We start from the raw sequence: 20801 nt of genomic DNA, 5'->3' as shown, positions 1-20801 counted from the left end.
TGACGTTGCACCAGCCTGAGACCCGCCGTGCGTACTCCCGGGGAAGTTGTCCCTGGATCCCGGGAACCTGGCAGTGGCGGGCTGCACAGGCTCCGCGGAAGAGGGGTGTGGAGAGTGACCTGTGCTCGCACACAGGCCCCTTGGTGGCGGCAGCAGCAGCCTTAGCGTCTCCCGCCCGTCTCTGGGGTCCGCGGTTTTAGCCGCGGCTCGCGCCCGTCTCTGGGGTTCGCGCTTTCAGCCGCGGCTCGCGCCCGTCTCGGGGGCTCGCGCCCTCAGCCGCGGCTCGCGCCCGTCTCTGGAGTTCCTTTAAGCAGCGCTCTTAAACCCCTCTCCTCGCGCACCAGGAGACAAAGAGGGAAGAAAAAGTCTCTTGCCTCTTCGGCCGGTGCAGGCTTTTCCCCGAACTCCCTCCCGGCTAGTCGTGGTGCACTAACCCCTTCAGGCTATGTTCAAGCCGCCAACCCCAGTCCTCTCCCTGAGCTCCGTCCAAAACCAAAACCCGAGCCTCAGCTCGCAGCCCCGCCCGCCCCGGTGGGTGAGCAGCAAGCCTCTCGGGTTGGTGAGTGCTGGTCGGCACCGATCGTCTGTGCAGGAATCTCCCCGCTTTGCCCTCCGCACCCGTCGCTGTGCACTACTCCGCGGTCCCGAAACAACCCCCTCTGCCTCCCGCAGTCTCCGCCCGCGGAGGGGCTTCCTAGTGTGTGGAAACTTTTCCTCCTTCACAGCTCCCTCCCACTGGTGCAGGTGCCGTCCTTATTCTTTTGTCTCTGTTTTTTCTTTTGCCCTACCCAGTTACGTGGGGAGTTTCTTGCCTTTTGGGAGGTCTGAGGTCTTCTGCCAGCCTTCAGTAGGAGTTCTGTAGGAGTTGTTCCACGTGTGGATGTATTTCTGGTGTATCCGTGGGGAGGAAGGCGATCTCCGCGTCTTACTCTTCCGCCATCTTCAAGGTCCCCCCCGGAAATTTCTTTCTTGACTTTAAAAGATAAAGCTTGGCAGCTCCAGATATTTACGTGTCTTTGATTGAAGCTCTGTCTTTTTAAACTGGAACATCCCTGTTCAGCATGCTCCTTGCTCTGTGCAGTTGTGAGCACTTGAGGCTGCTGCCAAACGACGTAGCTGGTCACCAAAGAAGCTGCCGAACGCTTTTTTCCGCGTGGTGCTTAGTCTAGCTCCACTGGCCCACAGGGTGCCGCTCGCAGAGGCCTCCAATCCGGCGTTTCAGACCAGCGCTCCCCGTGAGAAACGCCTGCCCCGACACCTCAGCTCGGCCGACAGCTATTCTTGAGAAACAAATCTAAAGTGATGTACTTTCTGATTATTGTAATTTCTGTTTAGGCTTTAGAAGGTTTGTGGTGGTTTGCTGTCAGTCTGAGATGATAAATGCTGGAAAACTGAAGTCTCTCTAGATCACTTTGTAAATTTGAGAAGGATTTTTGTCAGAATATGTTTGTTGTCCTCGTGGGCAACGTTAAATCATCTCTTAATGACCTCATTTAATTTAGTACTTTAATTATATGAATTCTGTTATTCCTAAATATATATCAATAAATAAAAGAAGAGTTATAAAATTAAAATATTATACAGAAGCGAAATTAGAAATGCGTGATGCTCTTCATGCCTAGCGTCCATAAAGGAGTACCAGAGCTGGTAGAATTTTAGGCATGTGTGAGAGTGTCAGTATGTGGTAGGCACTGGGTAAGAATGATGTAGGAGGTAACATGTTCACTCAGTCTGTGTCTGGATGCCCCAAGTAAGTAATGTTGTATTTGGTACTAAAAGATGAGTTGCTGGTAATTTCTGCAGGATCAGAGTGTTGAGTAAGTGGAATCATTGGAGGCTGCTCTGTTATAAGGGCAAGTGCCCATCTCAGTGCTTTTCGGTTTTTAAATTCTTGCAGAGGAAGGAAACAATTTTTGTTTTCCTTTATGATAGACTTTGTGGAGATCTTTTTATGTGTATTCTCACCTTAGGAATTTTAATCATCAGTTTTCATTTTATCAGTTATTACTAACTTAGGTTTTTTTTTTTTTTTAATCTCATTTTGGGGGCGGGTTTTTAGATTTAGAGAAAAGTTGTAAAGACTGTACAGAAAGTTCTCATATACCTATCTTCACACAGTTTTACTTAATGTTAACATCTTACATAACCATGGTACCTTTGTCAAAACTACGAAATTGGCGTTGGTACATCACTATAAACTGAAGTACAGACTTTATTTCACCTGTTTCAACACAAATATCCTTTTGCTATTCCAGGATTCAATCCAGCATACCAAATTTCATTTAATCACTTCCTTTTATAAACAGTTGACTCACTCTTTATGAAAGTATCTCAGAAACAGAAAAGTGCTTTGTAACTGTAACCTTTTTTTTTTTCTTCGCTCCAGTACTAACACATGAGGGTTAAAACTCAGGCTCTGAAACCAACCAGACTTGGATTTGTATCCTGGTCTGCCATTCTTAGCTTGGTGGTCTCCCTAAACGTCTCAGTATCCTCGTCTACAAAATGGAGATTATAAACAGTGCCTCTATCATTGGATTGTTGTGAAAAATAAAAGAGGGCTTGCAAAGCACTTAATAGTGAACCTGGTATAGAGTAAGCCCGTAATAATAACAAACGTTTCTTTATTGTATAGTGATCGTGGTGCTGGTTATTAATGATTTTAGAAGGGTTAATATTTCAACGGCAAATTTATTTTTTAAAGGTATTTAATTCTTTTTTTAACTAAAGCTGTTTTTATTATTTTTTATAATTTTATTTTATTTATTTTTCACTGTGTTGTGTCTTCGTTGCTGTGTGCGGGCTTTCTCTAGTTGCGATGAGCAGGGGCTACTGTTCCTTGCGGTGTGCGGATTTCTCATTGCATTGGCTTCTCTTGTTGCAGAGCACGGGCTCTTGTCTCACGGGTTTCAGTAGTTATGGCATGCAGGCTTTAGAGCGTAGGCTCAGTAGTTGTGTCACACGGGCTTAGTTGCTCCACGGCATGTGGGACTTTCCCGGACCAGGGGTCAAACCCGTGTCCCCTGCATTGGCAGGCGGATTCTTAACCACTGTGTCACCAGGGAAGTCCCAGAGATATTTAATTCTTTTGTATACATTATTTAAAGCCAGACATTATTTTTTAGGGTGATTCTGAGGGCAGCTTATCTACAAATGAAGTAAATCTATTTACAGTATTACTTAACACATCATTGCAGGATTACTTTTAAAAGATAATTGTTCAAGGATATGCCTAAAGCAGTTTTCGTAGGCAACTTCCTGAAAACTGGATCTGTTGTACATAGTAATTCAGTAGTGTGCCGAAAGATCACGGCTTATTCATTTCTTAGTGTCCCTTTTAAAATGATCTCAAGACTCTAATTTGGCAGGGGATTACTTACTCTCAAAAGGGAGATAATGGTGTAATAATAAATTTTTTGTTTTGTTCATTTTGCAGCATGCTTTTGTGTGATTTTAGGGCTGGTGGGCCAAGTAACTCTTGGCTTCTTAGGAGTGCCTTTTGTCCATTTGTAGATATTTATTTGTAGTGTTTTAGCTTTGTGAATATTCGCATTTCATCAAAACACATCTTAAGCTACTTATGTAAGCCCCTTAACTGAGTAATGAGTTTTATTGAGTCTAATTTTTAAATCTTACTTGTTATCAGATATTCAGACTCTCTTGCTGTAACGGGATGTGTTGACTCCACTAGGTAGATGTGTTCACTTAGCTTCCTCATGCTGGGAAAGAAGATGGGGAAAAAAATGGAACATTACAGAATGTCATATGTAGTCAGCATATTATTAGTTGGCAGTCTGGACAGTGTCTTGGATTAAAGCATGACTGTAAAATTAACTGGTACCGTATAGTCATTGTATTCTTTTTTTTTAAATAATGTATTTTAAAATTTTTATTTATATTGGCTGCGTTAGGTCTTTGTTGCTGCACGCAGACTTTCTCTAGTTGTGGCGAGCGGGGGCTACTCTTTGTTGCGGTGCGTGGGCTTCTCATTGCGGTGGCTTCTCTTTTTTTAAAATTTTTATTAATTAATTTAATTTTGCTGTGTTGGGTCTTTGTTTCTGTGCAAGGGCTTTCTCTAGTTGTGGCAAGTGGGGGCCACTCTTCATCGCAGTGCGCGGGCCTCTCACCATCGCGGCCTCTCCTTTTGCAGAGCACAGGCTCCAGACGCACGGGCTCAGTAGTTGTGGTTCACGGGCCCAGTTGCACTGCGGCATGTGGGATCCTCCCAGACCAGGGCTCGAACCCGTGTCCCCTGCATTAGCAGGCAGACTCCCAACCTCTGCGCCACCAGGGAAGCCCGCGGTGGCTTCTCTTGTTGCGGAACATGGTCTCTAGGCACAGGGGCTTCAGCAGTTGTGGCATGTGGGCTCAGTAGTTGCAGTGCGTGGGCTTCAGTAGTTGCAGCACACGGGCTCAATTGTTGTGGCTCGAGGGCTCTAGAGCACAGGCTCAGTAGTTGTGGCGCATGGGCTTAGTTGCTCCGCGGCATGTGGGGTCTAACCGGACCAGGGATCGAACCTGTGTCCCCTGCATTGGCAGGCGGATTCTTAACCACTGCGCCACCAGGGAAGTCCAGTCATTTTGTTCTTAAGGAGATGATAATGACTGAAACATGCTTAGAATAAATGCCCTGTGCTTTAACGTGTCATTTGAGGCAACTCCATAAAGAAGAAAGTGAGATTCTGAACTGTTGCTGATTTTCAAGAGGATAAAAGTATGCAAATCACCTTTATTTTCCATTATAATAATTTTGGTCAGTTATTCTGCTGCATTCAATTTATTCAAGTCTTCAGGGGCAGCAGCCAAAAGGATTGTAAATTGAGCAGGAAAATTGAAGTGTTTGTTCAGAGTGTTTGACCTTGAAGGTCATTGCTAGAAATGAAAGTCTTCTAAATATAGTTAATAGGAGGAAGTCACTATATTGGGAAGTGCTATCTTTCTTGGGTTCTGAGGCTATGAAAATGAGTGAAATTAGAGAGATCATTCAAAGGGACAGGGAAATGTGTGAGAGATTTCTCCTAAAGGAGCTTCTGTCTGTGATACTCCACTCCCAATGTATATCTAGATTTCCTTCTAGAGTTCTTTTTTTACAGGATCATTTTTATTTTAATCATACCCACCACTCCAGCTTGCTCCTTAAAAAAAAAAAAAAAAAAAAAAATGAGGTCTGGGACTTCCCTGGTGGTCCAGTGGTTAAGACTCCACTTGCAGGGAAGAAGATCCTGCAAGCCGCAGGGCGCAGCCAAAAAATAAAAATAAAAAAAGTAGTGTCAAATTTATGTCTTCAGAATTGCTGCATATGAGACAGGGGTAGCTTATAAATCAGATTTTGTAGCTGGATAGTAAATCTTGCCTCTTTGAAGTGCTGCTAGGATGTGATTATCTCTGAAATAGATAAAGTAGGAGAATACATTTTTCTCCTTGTATAAATCTGCCTGGAAATTATGTTTTGATTATATTATTCTCCCCAGCTCCGATTTTTCTTTCCGTTTCCTCCATTTGATGTGCACAGCTCTTGGAACTTCTATAAATGCAGGGGGCAGACTGATTAGTACTCAGACACTAGAATCAGATACAGGCCTTGAGTTTGTTTGTTTTTTTTTGTTGTTTTTTTTTTTGCAGTATGCGAGCCTCTCACTGCTGTGGCCTCTCCCGTTGCGGAGCACAGGCTCTGGACGCGCAGGCTCAGCGGCCATGGCTCACGGGTCCAGCAGCTCCGAGGCATGTGGGATCTTCCCGGACCAGGGCACGAACCCTTGTCCCCTGCATCGGCAGGCGGACTCTCAACCACTGCGCCACCAGGGAAGCCCTGTTTTGTGTTTTTAAAAGAGAAACACAAGTGCAGAAAAATCCCCTTTGAAATAAATATTGGTATGTTGCTGCGAATGGCATGTCTGTAGGAGTACTGACATCACCTAGCTTTCTTCTGCGTCCTAAGGGTAATAAGTGATATGCCTCTGACGTGAAATACATTTGCACCATAAAACCTTAGAGGCTTAAAAATGCTTACTTCATGAGGTCTTTTAAAATCACTTGGGAAAGGGAAAAGTGCTTTTTAGTTGAGTATTGCTTACTATACTTGTCAGCTGCTCTGTGGGCATGAGATGGTAAATAGTTGTCTAGCTTGGAAATATCTCACCTTTTAAACATACTGCTGATGCAGGGGACACGGGCTCGTGCCCTGGTCCGGGAGGATCCCACATGCCACGGAGCAGCTAGGCCCGTGAGCCATGGCCACTGAGCCTGTGCGTCCAGAGCCTGTGCTCCGCAATGGCAGAGGCCATAACAGTGAGAGGCCCGCGTACCACAAAAAAAAAAAAAAAAAAATACTGCTTTGATGACAGTTTTATGCAGTTATTTCCCATGCCTTCACAATGGGGAAAGATTTTCATGTTAGTTTTCTTGTGTCTTCCGTTTAGAAAAAATACATAATGATGATTTATCATGTTCTTAATTTGGAGAAACTATAAGATCATTTATTTCTTTTCATCTAACTCACTTTTGTCTTCTCATAATACTCTTACCTGTCTATTAGAGTGGAGGAAAATATGTGCCTATTCTGCCTTCTATTTAAAGGTGCTGATAAATCCATGTGTTTTGTCACATTTCCCAAACGGTACATGTTGAGAGATGATAGAATTTCATGGGCAGAGAATACCCTTTATGGAGATTTCATATATTTCTTGCTAGGTGTATATGAAATTGTTTCCCCTTTTGACTTCCTTGTTAATTTTTGGCTTTATTTGTACCCACCCTCTCCCCAGTCTAGATAGGTCTCCTTTTGGCTTCCTTGACACTTTTTCCTCCTAAGCCCTCTTTTTTTTTAGATTGTTTTTCTCTCTTTAATCGTTGCAATTTTGTGTTCCTTCTCTTCTCTGGTTGTATCACAGGGCTCATTCTGAACCTTCTCTATGTATTCCCTTAGGCGGTTTATCTTCTAAGCACAGTTACCACTGATACATTCTGTTAAATACGCCCTGCTCTTAGCACAGCACCCCCGCCTTACTCTGCTCATTTCACCTGAGGCGGGTATGTGAATTTCTTCCCAAGTTCACTTCTGTAACTCTGACTGCCAGTCCCTTTTCCTTAGCTGTCTGTTGGACTTCCCTACTTGTGTTTCTCACTTGAAACTTAACAGAATTGAAAGCAGCATATTATTTTCCCCATCATCCCTCCAGATTCCTCTTATAAGGAGCAACACTAGTCTTTCGCTTCTTCGTTTTTGTTTTTCTGAGTTTGATTCTTCATTCTTCTTTGTTCAAGTGTTGTCAGAACCTACCTAGGGTTTTCGTGTTTTAAGAAAGCATTTGTTTATTAATGGAATTTTTTTAGTGGTTTTTTAGTTTTTAAAAAATTATATAAATCTTAGGAAGCATACAAGATAGAATGGTATAACAAACACGTTTACTTATCACTCAGTTTCAACAGTCATCAATATTTTGCCAATCTTGTTTCATTCATCACCCCCACCAATTTTTTTTTGAGGGAGCTGGAGTATTTTAAATTAAATTCCAGACCTCATATCACTTCACCAATGAGTACTTTACTTGGTATCTCTCAAAGATAAGGACTTTAAAAAAAATCACAATATATTATCAAGCCAAAATTAGGGGTAATTCCTTAACATTCAATAAAACTGAAATACTTTCAGAGTTTTTCAGTTGTCATTCTCTGTTCTACTTTAAAGTTTATCTAAGATTGGTTTTACTTTTTTTTGGCGGTACGTGGGCCTCTCACTGTTGTAGCCTCTCCCGTTGGTGGAGCACAGGCTCCGGACGCGCAGGCTCAGCGGCCATGGCTCACGGGCCCAGCCTGTCCACGGCATGTGGGATCTTCCCGGACTGGGGCACGAACCCGTGTCCCCTGCATCGGCAGGGGGACTCTCAACCACTGCGCCACCAGGGAAGCCCTGGTTTTACTTTTTGCTTAAATGTTTGGAATAATTCACAGTGAAGCCGTCTGAGCCTGAAATTTTCATTGTTTTTTTTTTCACTTTTTAAATTAATATGTCATTTATAATAATCTTAGTATTAGTGCACTAATCTTTAGTGTATAGCTCAATAGATTTTTACATGTGCATATACTCATATAACCGCCACTCTGATCAGATATAGTATATTTTCAGCACCCCAGAAGGCTCCTCATGCCATTTTGCTGTTATATCCACCCTCCAGAGATAACCACTGTTTTGATTTCTATCACTGTAGATTTAGTTTTGCCTCTTCTTGAACATCATGTAAATGGAACCATACAGCATTTGCTCTTCTGTTTCTAGCTTTTTTGCACAGTATAGTATCTGAGACTACTCTAATGCCGTGTTATCAGTTGTGCATTTATTAGTGCATAGTATCCCATTGCCTGCATATGCCACAATTTATTTATATCTGCTGTTGATGTATCTTTGGGTTGTTTCCAGTTTGGGGCTCTTATGGAGAAAGCTGCTGCGAATATTCGTATATATTTCTGTTGGTAGACCTATATACTCATTTATCTTGTGTATACACTTCGTGGAATTGCTGGGTTATAGAATAGATGTATATTTAGCTATAGGAGATACTGCCAGTTTTCCCAAGTGATTGTACCAGTGCACACTCCTTCCAGAAATGTATAAGAGTTCTAGGTGATCCACATCCTTAGCAGCACTTGGTATTGTCAATCATTTTAATTTTAGCCATTCTGGTTGATTTGTAGTGGTGTCTTACAGTTTTAATTTGCATTTTCCTGATGAGTAAAGATGCAAGTACCTTTTCATGTTTATAGACTGCTAGTATATCCTCTTTTGTGTCATGCCTGATCTTTTCGTTATTTTTTAATGAGTTATCATCTTTGTAGGAATTCTTTATGTAATGATCGAATGATCTGTAGGAATTATATATAATTTGGATACAGGTCTTTTGTCAGATGGATACTTTGCAAACTTCTCCCAGTCTGTGGAGAATACCTTTTCTCACTCAATGGTGTCATTTGAAGAAGAAATGTTCTTAATTTTAATGAAGTCCAGCTCATCACTTTTTTTCTTTTATGGTTAGAGCTTTTTTTTTTTTTTTTTTTTGCGGTACGTGGGCCTCTCACTTTTGTGGCCTCTCCCATTGCGGAGCACAGACTCCGGACACGCAGGCTCAGCGGCCATGGCTCACGGGCCCAGCAGCTCCGTGGCATGTGGGATCTTCCCAGACTGGGACACGAACCCATGTCCGCTGCATCGGCAGGCAGACTCTCAACCACTGCGCCACCAGGGAAGCCCTGGTTAGAGCGTTTTGTAGAAACTTTTGTCTTCTCCAAGGTCATAGAAATCCTCTTGGTTTTCCCCTTCACATTTATGTCTGATTTATCTCTAATTTTTGTTTATGTTGTGAGGTGTAGGAGTCAAGGCTCATTTTTGTCTCACGCACCATCTATTAAGATCATTTCCCCCTGCCTAGTCCATTTAACATCTCTTGGAACTCACCACTTCGTTTTTATTTTTACAGTGTTGTGGCAGTAACGGTTTAGGTCACTCTTAGCTCATCTTCATGTCCATTCTCCCAACTTCAGTCCATTATACACACAGCTGCTTGGGTAATGTTCCTCTAACTGTTAATTTTAGTTCTTTGTTCAACAAATAAAAGTGATTGTGCATTGCCTATCATATAAAAATTAACTCTCCAGACCTTTTTTCAGAATTGTATTTCCCTCATCTTCACTTCCCCCAAATCTTACCAATTACAGTGTTTGCTCCTGCCAGTATAATTTTTTCACCACCCCTCAAGTCAAATTGTTCATTTCTGTGCCTTTGCACAAGCTATCCTTTCTTTTTCTGAAGGTCTCTCCCTGGTAGTTCCTCATAACTATGCTGTTTTTGAAAATCTAGCCATAAAACCATTCTCAGAATCTTTTGGGATCAGCCCCACCTGGTTCTGTTTTGCTTCTCATCTATGTCCTATCAGTGTGCAGACATACAATACTCATTTCTGCTTTTACACAGTGAGTGTGCTTTTCACTTGTTCTATGAATGCTGGTTTTTTGTTTGTTTGAATATAAGTTATTTGAGGACAGGAAATATATTTCCTTTTTTTAAAATAAAAGATGTATTTTCCCAGAGTTCTCATTACAGTGCTCCCTTATAGAGTAGGTGCTCAATTAAAATTGACTGACTGATGAAGTTATATAGTATAAGAGTTTTTTCCCCCTCCCGTTTTTGTATATCTGACCTTCACCCATTGCCTTGTTACTGTGTCCCAGGTGAAACTGACTTTTCTCTTTTCCCCTCTTTCTGTGTGTGACTTGCAGCACTGATGCGGGTGACAGCCCTGTTGGGACCACCACTGCCACCAACCTGGAACAGCCTCAGGTTATCCCCTCTCAAGGTGACCTTCTGGGGGATCTTTTAAACCTTGACCTTGGTCCCCCAGTCAGTGTGCCACAGGTATCCTCCATGCAGATGGGAGCAGTGGATCTCTTGGGAGGAGGACTAGATAGTCTGGTAAGCATCTTTCTTCTTTCTTTTGGTTATTTAAATTCTTTTCATTTTTAAATTTCTGGGGTTATTTTTAATTCTTGATATGCTGAAGAACTTTAAATTATTCCGCTTTTTAGAACTAGACCTTTCCTTGATGAGCAGAGCAATGTCCTTTGATAAAGGACAGGATTATTTTTTCTAGAGATTTAATTGATACTGTTCATCATTGGTATGGGATATGTCTACAAGTGTACATGATTATTTTGTTGTCCTGCCTCTGAATGGAACTTTTGATGTTTAACCAACCTAGTCACCTTTCCAGAGCTTATTGTTGCTCCTGCTGCTTAACTCTGGATAGCCCCTGTAATTCCCCTTCTGACCTGAACATCATTCAGATGACCTCATAGTGATCACCCTATTTTGAGGCTTTCAAACTTTTGCCTTTTTTGTATTTTGTTGGCTTATGCCGTGTCTAATTCCAAAAGGTTCATTGGAGCCATTTGTGTGTTTTTTTTTTTAATGTATCTTACTTATAGTTGAGAAGTACTTCTTTTTTTTTCATTGCAGTATGCAGGCCTCTCACTGTTGTGGCCTCTCCCGTTGCGGAGCACAGGCTCCGGACACGCAGGCTCAGTGGCCATGGCTCATGGGCCCAGCCGCTCCGCGGCATGTGGGATCTTCCCAGACCGGGGCACGATCCCGTGTCCCCTGTATTGGCAGGCGGACTCTCAACCACTGTGCCACCAGGGAAGCCCGAGAAGTACTTCTTGATTGGTTCTTTTTTCCCCTTTTCCATCCACACCCCCCCACTCCACCCTGTCATACTTCCAATTTAATTAGCTTCCAGCATTCTAATACTAAAAGGCTCCAATGTCCAGAGTATCTGTGAATATGTGCCACCAGTGGAAGCCAATTAGTTACTGTTGCTGTAAAAGATAAATGAGAAATATTAAGGATGACCTTCCATCTGTGTAGAGAAGGCCAGAAAAATAGCAGGTCTCATCACACAGCTCCCTGCAAATTCGATACTTAACTGTGGTGGAATTAGAGGGGCTTTTTTAGCTGAACACTTGAAAATAAGTTGTTCATCAACCTGATGACTATAAATATGCCCAACAAACTGATTTATTTCCCAGCATCAGAAATTGGAAGGCAATGCCATAGATACAAAAATATATGTTCTCAGAGATTACATAAACAAAACGACCTTACTTTCTGCTTCATACACTGGCATTTTCTCTTCTACTTTACGAGCAGTATTATGTCTGGGATTTATGCCAGCTGGTACAGGTACATTTACTTTTGGCTGACAGAGAGCCTAAGGAGATAGGGTTACCGTCATATCTTTGTGGGTGATGCGTTTTACTAATGGAAGTCACTGCTTCCAGAGTCTATACACTGACCAAGCTCTGGACTCTAGCTAATGGTGACACAAATGAGCACTGCTTTTGTCTTCCTTGGGAATAAAAGCATTTGCTTTTCATTTTCATATCTCTAATGAATAGAGTTGACTGAATAGCTTCCTCGTGTGATACCCTGCGTTGCTGTATAACCTCCTTAATAGACTCAGGAGACTGACAAATGAATATTGAATATTCATGGAGACTCTCAGAAATCCCTTATAAACACTGAAATAGCTGATCCTATTCTGTTGACACATGAGCTACAAGTTAAATGTTACATCCTCCCCACAGTTATGCCTTACCAACCCTGCTTATTTCCCTAGTGGTTTACGACATAGTGGACTTGCTGAACCTAAGAAGACAAAGAAATTAAGTTTGAAGGATGGAGGGGAGAAAGAGGCTCTATATTTTGATGTTGACTGGCCTAGGATTCTGTCGTCTTGTTTCTTAACCCACTTTAGCATGGAAGGGAAAGAAACATGTTATTTCTATTTGGCTTTGTATCAGCTCTTGCTGGCCCTTAAAACTAGTGAGTTTTCTCCTTATATTTTACACAGCTTAATCCAGTCATGTGTCAGAATTCTGGCAAGTTTACATCAGATAGAAAAACAGTTAGAACTTTGTCAGATTGTAGTAGCCCAAGTCACACATGGGCCTTTTTTCATTTTCTTTTTTTGCAAAGGATATTCTCTTTGGGGTGGAGAATAAATTGTTTTTATAATTGGATTTCTAAATATTATACAGCCTTTGCTAGATAGGCCCAGTAATGTTTCTGTGTAACTCTAAATTTTAGCTTATTCTGACTTTGGGATTCAAAATGGTATAATTGGTGTTATAGCCCCAGAAAGTGTTTACATGCAGGTTTCTTCAGCTTATTCTGTGATATAAATATGTCCCAGAAATCAAAATGAGGAGTAAAAGCCCTTCTTTTTGCTTTGGATCTGTATGTAGTTAAATATATATCACTCAAAGAACCAAGATTCCTTTTAAGAGAACATCACAAGGAAGAGGCCTAAATCTGGCTGTGTGAGAGACGAGTTTCTGTGGCAGCAGTAGTCTATGCCAGTTTTAAAATGCTTTTATTGTTCTTACGTAAATTATCTAATTTAAAGAGGAAAAGAGTTCTCAAAGTTTTTACTTAGTCTATACAGATAGTGCTGTTTCTTGAATGAACTGTTGCCTTACAGCAGTGCTTCTCAAGCTAATGTGTACATAAATCAACTGGAGATCTTGAACAAGACAGATTCTTGTTGCTCTGGGGTGAGACCTAGGAGTCTGCATTTCTAACAAACACCCAGGTCTGTGGACCACATTTTGCATAGTAAAGACATAGAGTATCTGTGATCACTGTGAACCACTTCACTTTAGTGTTTGAATAGCTGTTGGTAAACCCAGATGCCTTGTTGTCTTGGCTTCAGTAGTAAACACACTCCTGGAAAGGGGGCTTCTACTCTGCCTCAGATTGAGAGAGGGCAAGAAACTCTTGAAATTATTTTGTTAAAGGTCTGTCTTTCACTCTCTAGGAAGAAGAATGTTGCTGGGTGTGGTAATTTGACCCAGGTCCCCATTGAAAATATGGCCTGGATTAGAGTTATGTGATTGTCTGGCAAGCAGCACTCAGGTTACGTGGGTGTTCATCTCAGAACAGCTCTCAGCAGCGTTTTTGCTGCTTTTATCGCTGGTTTCTAACAGAACCTTACCCATAGAGGTCAGTGGTGTGCTGCTAATGAAGCGTGGCAGCTACTAACCTTTTATTTCAAGCTTTGTGGTTCTCACTCTAGCTGCATAATTGGTATTTAAAAATATATATTGTCAGCGTTTGGACCCAACCCTAGAGCAACTAAACGGAATTTCTGGGAGACAGGACCTTAGACATTGGTATTTTTTAAAAAAATCGAAGTTATTTTAATTTCACAGCCGAGACTGAGAATATTGAGCCAAATGAAGCTCCAGGTGAAGTTAGGCAGAGATGTTACAAAATTGATCTTTAAACCAAGGCAGTGATTTCCGCAGAAGAATTACATTTTGGTGAGCCTCTGGCACCTCCTACAAAACAGACCTCTCTGACTTTACCTTTGTTCTGCCTCCTACCCCTCCACACCCTCACCCCCTGACCCCAGGACATTTTCCTGTTGTGATTTGCTGTTAGGTGATCCAGCCTACCGGAAATTGACCAAGAGTTGAATTTGACCGATTTAGATTTAGTTGCTCATTCCCAGGGTTCGTCTCACCCTTGCTCATGTTCCATGATTGGAGACTGAAAATTGTCTTGTATTTTGGATTATCTACCCATTTTCTGTTCCTTTAAAACTTGATATTCATTAGAGGATAATATTACTCTTCCATTTTCACATCCTGGTGACCCTCCCATTAGATCTTGTTTGCCCTCTTTCATCATTGCACTTGTGAAGTTTTGAGATTTAGTGAATTGTGACTTTTCTAGAACTGTCATTTAGGAAATACTTATCAATTTATTTATTCATTATTATTATTTGTCACAAGCTACCTGAAGGCTCCAGCCTTCTTCCATCAATAATCGTGACTCATATATAACAGCTGTGATTCTTAAACCAAAGAGAGTGAAGTAGGTATATTGCTATGATGTAAAAAAAACACACACACACACGTGCACACCATTCCCAGGTGACTCTTAGATGGTGTTTTTCGTTGTTTGGTTTTTTGTTTGTTTGTTTTTGGAGACAGGTACCTTTGAAAATCATTGATGTAGGCAGAGCTTCAGATTTTAAAAAATGATGCTTCTTCGTCACAAAACTCAAATCAAAATGGATTTCCTACATACTCTTCACTTTCCTCCTTAGTTTTTGCTTGCCCTTTAGTGTATTCTCTTTTGCCTAAATGTAGATAGTTTCCTCCTTCTGTTAGTGTAAACTTAACTGTCACCTTGATGTGGAATGCATTCAGGTAATGAAACTCTGATCTGTGTATAGAGCAAGATAGTATACTATTTAAATGTTATTGGGGTTTTTGTTTCTTTGTTTTAGAAGCAGTATAGGTGTCTTTTTGTACCCCTGCTACCAAATCTAAGAAACTGCTCATCTTGGGTAGTGTGACATTTCTGACTGTGGTGCAGATCCTTCTGGTTTGGTGTAGTGTGAGAGGTGACCCGGCACCCAAGTATGGAAATCTTGCATACATGTTATAAAGATACAGCATCTGATAATGAGTTTGACATCTCTGAGGATCACTAGAGTAATAATTGAATCTCAGTTATTTGTTGCCATTACTTTCAGACTGTCAGCAGACTGTCAGGCCTTGGCTAAATTACGGCCTTCTGTTTATCCAAGGTGCTGTGCGTTATTCTATTTAGAAAAATGGTGCTATTGTGCATCAAGAATAGAAAGGAAGCATTATCCAGGGTGCCCTTTCTGTGTGCTGACGAAGGGTTTCCTGCCAGAGATACGTGCTTCAGTGTGCCCAGCTAGGATGGAGTAGAAGAGAGGAGAAACTGCCTTTTCCTGACTCCAGTGTATGTTTTTCAGAACCTCCTACCCTGTTTCTTACAGGTTTTTACCTTCCAGATATTTCAGCTCATGAACTATTGTAGTAATGATTTTGAGGGTTTTTTTAGCCCGTGGGAAATCCATTGTACATACTAGTTTTGCATCTTCATATCTCTTCCTCTGGAAAAGAGTTGCTGTGATTTAAGAGCTTAAGTTTTAGAGTTGGTAGTCTTGTGAAGACAGTTTTGTAAATTGTAGCCTCATTTTGCCTGATAAATTCTTCAGTGGCTTTTGTAACCACTGTCTTTTTTATCAATGCATAGATTTAGTGAAGGCTGGCCTCAGGCAGTGTTGGGAATAATTACCAAATACTGAGTGCCTATTTCTGTGCCAGTCTCTGTGCTAGAACTTTTATAATTCCTAATCCTCAAAATAAGTCTGCAAGGTAATTGGTATTGGGTCCCATTTTACAATAAAACTGAAGATTGCATAGCAAGTAAGACTCAGAGTCAGGATTTTGAACCCAGACTTCTTCAAAACTTTAAAGTTTATACGCACTTTTCCACTGTCCTGTGATTCCTCCAGTTTTTTTGTTATTGTCATTTTCCAGAATAGAATTCAGTCTCACTTAACTTTGGTCCTTCTCAGACTAGGGTACACAGTCTCTGGAGTACACAGCAGAGTACAGGGTGCATTTGAAGCTGCAGGATAAACCTGGTTCATCATCTTGCAGTGTCAGTCTTACTTGATGGTAAGGAATGTAAACACACTGTATTACAGCTTAGAATGTAAAATTGCATGAATGTTTAAGATACAACACAAGGCTTGTTTGCCCTAGGCCTCTCCATGCTATACCTCCCAGATGCCCTGTGTGTGAGTTTGGGCTAGCTTATCATTAGGAGGCTCTTGAAAGTTTGAGAAAGACTTTAGAAGTTTATTCATTAATGAGGCGAGGGATTGGATACGTTTATACATCTATCTCGCAGCAAAAGGAATAAGATTGCTTTCAGATAGAGCCACAAAATCCTGTGTTCCCATCTGTTTGGTGGTGAATTGTGATATAAAGCAAGTACTTTCAAGGCAAATAAATGATGCACAGGACATTCTTGTGCTGAAAACTGGCAATCAAAACCACTCAGACAATACATTTCCTTTCTAGAAAGATCTTTGGCCTTGGGGTGGGAACGGAGGGGGTGGGGTCACTTTTTCCCCTAATTGGTTGTATTCATATGTGTTGGCAGTGTTGATGCAGATATGGTGCTCTTAAGTCAGTTGGGGAAACAGTTTTGTCAGCCTTCTGTCCATTTTGTGATAATTTTCACCAGTAAAATGATTCATTTCCAAATTGTCTCCCCAAGAAATAATACTGCCATAGTGGTGCTTATATGGAAATGCATTCACTCAGTAAATATTTGAGTGCTTATTCCTTGTCAGGCTCTATTCTATGTACTGGGAATATAGTTGTGGCGAGTCCTTACAAACATACATTCTAGTGAGGGGAGACGAATGACAAACAAGTACATAGATAGTAATTACTGCAAAGGAAAATAAGACAGAATGCAGAGCTTCTCCTGTGAATTTTTACTGCCTTGAACATTGAGTTATATCTGACCTAGAGACCAACAGTGGCCGTTCTAAGGACTTTCTGTCACATTCTATTCCCTGTCCCATCTCAGGAAGTAATCTATTTTATCTCCCTATTTTTCCGTTGATGTAAGACGTTTTTTCCTTCAAGTTAAGGGGTCTTCTGATGATTTTGTGTGATCTCAACTCATTTATGCTATTCCACATCAAGTCTATTCTCACCATGAGTTTGTCTAATAGCTTTTGCATGGTTACAGATTCTTTTCACCAATTTGATTAGTTATATCTTGTGGTGCTTTTCTAAATAGCTTTTTGAAGATTAAATGAAAATTTGTAGCCCAAGAGCTGGAAAACCATACTTTTACCTAGAAGACAAGATAGTGTGTGCCTTCTAAAATCTGAAAGCTAATAGGAAAAACACAGACTGATGTTTCTGACACCAGTAGGATTTTGGTATAAGTTTTGTTTGTGATCGGAATCATTGTGTACTATTTTTACATCATTCTGTTTTGGCTCCTAACCAGCAGAGCTATATGACCTGAAGCATTCCTTAGACTCCTTTCAATTAAATCAGTTCTGGAAAGTGTCAAATAAAGGAGGTGATAATTCTAGACAGGAGCAAAGAAATGTGTGAGCTTAAGATCTACACCTCTAATTAAGAGAATGTCTTCAGATACTCAGCTCCAGTTTCAGAAGCAGACAGGTATATTTTAGACTGGTCAGATGGACCTCAAAGGGGCTAACCCAGAGCAGTGATTGTGAACATTTGTGGGGGGGTTTGGGGTTTTGCATTTAATTTTATTTTTACTTGTTCATTTCTTTTTGGCTGCATTGGGTCTTTGTTGCTGCGCAGGGACTTTCTGTAGTTGTGGTGAGTGGGGGCTACTCTTCGTTGTGGTACGCGGGCTTCTCACTGCGGTGGCTTCTCTTGTTGCGGAGCACGGGCTCCAGGCGTGCGGGCTTCAGTAGTTGTGGCACTTGGGCTCAGTAGTTGTAGCTCGCGGGCTGTAGAGCGCAGGCTCAGTAGTTGTGGCACACGCGCTTAGTTGCTCCGTGGCATGTGGGATCTTCCCGGACCAGGGATTGAACCCATGTCCCCTGCGTTGGCAGGCGGATTCTTAACCACTGTGCCACCAGGGAAATCCCATGTGGGGTTTTTTTTGTTGCTGTTCTTGTTTTGTTTTCGGTCTGCTTGGTGGCCATGTCAAGACTTTTCCTTTTCTTGGAGTCAGGCAGACTTGGTCCCTTACAGAACCTCAGTCTGGGGTTCTTTCTCTGTACTTCTGTTTTTGTAGCATGTTGCCATTGGATGAAGGTATTTCCTTTTGGTATGCAGACTCAGCTCTCAAACTTTTGGCTCAGCCTGGTTCTGCAGCAGAGCTCATGCAACCGTGCTGAAATCCCTTTAGCCCATAAAATAAGTCCCCATGAAATCACTACTTTCCATCCAGTTAATGAACAGTGCAGCGACACATCTCCCTGGTTCAACATGAACTGAACCTATTTCAGCACTACTTCAGGCATGATAAAGCACCTACTCTGTGGCAGTAGCGAAATGTTAATGTTATTCTTAGTGCCATTTAATGTGATTTAGATTGGGGGCTGGGGAAGCTTTACCACTAGCAGAAATTTTAGACTTGGGTATCAGCTATGGACCTGTAGGAAAATTCTGCTCAGTTTTCAGCATTTGAAGTGTTCTTTTCCTGAAATTGGCACCTCTCCTTCATCTTCCTATATCCTGATTTAGTTGGTCTGTAGCTGACATTATTTCCTTCATGGAGAAAATAGTGGCCTCATTAAGGCAGTCCTGGGATTAACGGGAAATGGACAGCTCCAAAAGACACTTAAAACGTACACAGTATTTTGACACCTAAGATTGAGATTAAAGCCATGCCTTATGCCTCTGGCACTTTTCACTCACCTCTCCCAGCTTACTGGATAATAGATATCACTGAAATTTTACGAGTCCAGTTTGACTGATTTTGTACCCTACCTGATTAGTAAGTATTACCAAACAGATGAATCTTGTCTGACTCCAGATGATATCAGCAACTGAACTGAAATGGTTAGTGGCTAGTTCAGGCCAACATGACAACGACATTGCTGTGTTTTGTTCAGCTTTCTCGCCTCCCCCCGCCCCCTCCTCGATTAATATCTGCATCAGCCTGCTTGTCGCTGTAGATAGGAGAGGCCCTCACTGGGGAATTGGCTCCCATCCTTGCTGACATCTCCCTGTTAGTTACTCTTGCCCAACACTGTGCTATCACCTGTGTCATATTTTCAGAGAGGAAGATGATAACCTCCCTTAGAAACTTTTCAGTCAAAAGAAAAGATGCTGAATAAAGTCTGAGTAAGCTATAGTTTTGCTAGTTAGAAAACATATTGAAATTGTCCTTTCCTTTTTTTCTTTGGACATAGCACAGTTATGTGAACCTTTATATTTCTGGCTACATGTCTCTAACACCCTTTGGAGTCTGTCTCTGTAAGATCAAGAGTTCTTGATTGTGGGTTGCGGCTGAGTTGTATTTGATAAGCTGAATGTAAACAAAGGAGTATCAGAATTACTTTTCAGTTTCTCTTACATGTTTTTGAATAAAATTGACAAGCAGCATGGTGGGGAGGAGCGGGGGAGAGTACGTTTAGATCCTGTCCAGCTAAGATAGTATTCATGTAATACTCAAGTATAATAAGAATGAAATCTAAGAAAATAAGGGCTATAAATGGGCTTTATTTCCTTTGGAAATAACACCACTAGTGAGTGCCTTTTCTCAATGCCTTTTATTTAATGTAGCATATTTGATAATACTGCCATTTCTCTTCCAGTGTGTTTTTTCTTTCTTGCCATCGAGTGCCAACAAGGTCCATAAAGAATTCCATCTCTTTCAAGCTTCAGTTGTGAGATAGGCCAGAAGGGAGGAGAGTTGCTGGGGGGAGGATGTGTAAGCCCATCAGAAAGTCATAAAACTAAATCAAAAGCAGCATCAGGACAAGTGAGACATTCTGCATCATTCCCTTCCTTAGAAAGGGTTTTTCTTGGACTTCCCTGGTGGCACAGTGGTTAAGAATCCTCCTGCCAATGTCAGGGACACAGGTTCGAGCCCTGGCCTGGGAAGATCCCACATACCGCAGAGCAGCTAAGCCCGTGCGCCACAACTACTGAGCCTGTGCTCTAGAACCGGTGAGCCACAACTACTGAAGCCCATGTGCCTAGAGCCCGTGTGCCTAGAGCCCGTGCTCCACAACAAGAGAAGCCACCACAATGAGAAGCCCACACACCACAACGAAGACCCAACGCAGCCAAAAATTAATTAATGTACGAAAAATAAATAAATGGGGTTTTCTTTCTTCTTAAGTTCTAGCTTCCTTTTCAGTTCAGGAGTTAGTGCCAAAGTAATTCCTGAACATATATTCTTGTCTGATTCCAAATCATAGTTAATTCTCTAAGGCAATGGTTTTCAACCTTGTCTGTACATTAGAGTCACTAGGGCAGCTTTTTTTTTTTTTTTTTGCGGTACGCGGGCTTCTCACCTTTGTGGCCTCTCCCATTAGAGAGCGCAGGCTCAGCCGCTCCACGGCACGTGGGATCCTCCCGGACCGGGGCACGAACCCGCGTCCCCCGCAACAGCAGGCGGACTCTCAACCACTGCGCCACCAGGGAAGCCCCACTAGGGCAGCTTTTTAAAATTCTGATGTCCAGGCTACAACTCAGAACAATTAAATCACTATGGCTGGGATTGAGACTCGGGCATCAGTACTTCTAAAAATCCCCCTCCTCCCCACAGTTATACACACGCAGGTGGTTTATTCCATTGTGTATCTAAGGTTGAAAACCATAGTTAATAGAACACAATTGAAGTAGTTATTAGTAATCTTAGAAAGACTGAATCTTACTCTAAGAAACCTCCAGGTTTTTGT

The 20801-nt window shown here is 41.7% G+C and overlaps 1 protein-coding gene across 14 annotated transcripts in view; it reads left to right on the top strand.

Annotated features, from left to right (window-relative positions):
- Positions 1–20801, top strand: part of LOC116745245 (AP-2 complex subunit beta-like) — a 79765-nt gene that overhangs the window by 30168 nt on the left and 28796 nt on the right. For 6 of the 14 annotated variants that reach the window (XR_004347343.1, XR_004347339.1, XR_004347344.1 and 3 more), the window contains one exon: positions 10270–10462. The exons of 7 other annotated variants lie outside the window; for them this stretch is intronic. The gene's annotated coding sequence lies outside the window, so the exon portion shown is untranslated. Of the gene's footprint in view, positions 1–5622; positions 5872–10269; positions 10463–20801 lie in introns of all 14 variants that reach the window. One more of the 14 variants, XR_004347342.1, reaches the window with a different exon arrangement.

The sequence above is a fragment of the Phocoena sinus genome, chromosome 20, assembly GCF_008692025.1.
Source record: "Phocoena sinus isolate mPhoSin1 chromosome 20, mPhoSin1.pri, whole genome shotgun sequence".
NCBI lineage: Eukaryota > Metazoa > Chordata > Mammalia > Artiodactyla > Phocoenidae > Phocoena > Phocoena sinus.
The sequence above is the reverse complement of the archived record's forward strand: the minus strand, read 5'-3'. Positions and strand labels throughout refer to the sequence as shown.